Source organism: Belonocnema kinseyi, chromosome 1, assembly GCF_010883055.1.
Source record: "Belonocnema kinseyi isolate 2016_QV_RU_SX_M_011 chromosome 1, B_treatae_v1, whole genome shotgun sequence".
NCBI lineage: Eukaryota > Metazoa > Arthropoda > Insecta > Hymenoptera > Cynipidae > Belonocnema > Belonocnema kinseyi.
In genome coordinates this window covers 158,506,267-158,507,949 of record NC_046657.1, presented here as the reverse complement: position 1 = coordinate 158,507,949, position 1,683 = coordinate 158,506,267, and positions in this window count along the sequence as shown.

Below are 1,683 nucleotides of genomic sequence, written 5' to 3'. Positions count from 1 at the left end.
CTTGAAATGTTTGGTATTGGATATTGTTGACAGATGACAATACGCCAATTAGCACAAATGGTAAGTTCCGACAGTGCCTACAAGTGTGCCTACTGCCCGCTAAATGGCAATACCGGTTTCATATGTATACACCTGGTATATCGTTTTTCGTCAGGTTAAAATTTTTTATTTTTTTTAATTTATTAAATTCTATATCTCTGGTATCTTTTTTTATAGAAAAAAAGCACATAATTGTAACAAAGTCGTGCTTTTTTCACACCCTTATACAGTGTGCTAAAGGGCAATCTAATCGGATAATTCCTATAAATTTTACCATGTTTACAGAACACCACGACAGCAACGTATTTTTAGTAGATTTTTTATGGCGTAAAATGTAGCTGAAAATTACAGAATTGATTAAATTATTCAAGCCCCCGTGAATTATCAGGAAATAATTGACTACTTTTGATTGCATGAGTAAAATTTCTGTTTTAAAAGTTTTTTCCATTGCGTCTGACTAAGATACATTTAGTCCAGGCATTACGTCGGAAAAAAGTGTGAAATTCTATAATAAATCCAACCGGCAATGTTTTTAATGAGAAAATTTCGTTTTGGGGTACTTTTCGACATATCAAAAATGCTAGAACAGATCAGTTGCCGAACTCGTTTTTTTTAAACTAGACTCAATTTCCTGTAATTAATAAAAAGAACAATATCCTATTATTTTGGGAATTGTAAGGTTTTAAAATTTTCATTTTTTTGCATTTTTCACTAAAATAGAGCAAGTTGTTTATAACAAAATATTGCTATAACTACTGTTGAGTACCTTTTGACTACTTTTGTGGCAAAAAAGTACTTATCATTTCTTAAAAATGTGATATATTCTTTATCGATAAACAAAACGTTTTTTTAATAATAAAAAAATACTTTTTCAATAATGATTTATTATAAAATCTTGCCATAATCATTTTTGAATCCCTTTGTTTATCAATAAACAAATAGTATTTTGTGATTTTTGTGACAATACCTGCTAATAAATACTTTTTCTGCACTCAATTCCATACTTACCTACAAGGCGCTTGTAATTCGGTAAGTATAAAATTGAATGCAGAAAAATGATTTATTAGAAAAAATTGTTACAAACAATGATTAAAAAAACGATTTGTTTATCGATAAAAAATATAGATCACATTTTTAATCAATGGTAAGTACTTTTTTGCCACAAAAGTAGTCAAAAAGTACTCAGCAGTGGTTATAGCAATATTTTGTTATAAACAATTATGAATAAAAATATTTGCTTATGGATAAAAAACATGTTACTGATTTTTAATCAATTACGGTGACTTTTTTGCCACAAAAAAGCTAAAAAATAGCCAAAAACAAAACATAAGCTTCAACTGTAACCTTGCTCCATGTTAAACCTAAATTAACAGAGAAAAGGCAATAGTCGATTTCGAACCTGAGTTTGTCACGAACTGTCACAGTCTCTCTAAAACCCCTATTTCTTTTTTTAATCAAAAGTCGGATTCCAACTCTGGGTTCAGATTCTCCTTCGTTTTAAGATTCGAGGGAGAATCTTTCACTCTGTTTCTCGTTTTTCCGAAAAAAAAGATAAGAGTAAAATTAACGCAATTGACATGAGATTCATGCGCATAATAAGCGGGAAATCCCTAATGGACAAAGTAAGTAACGAGATAATTCTAA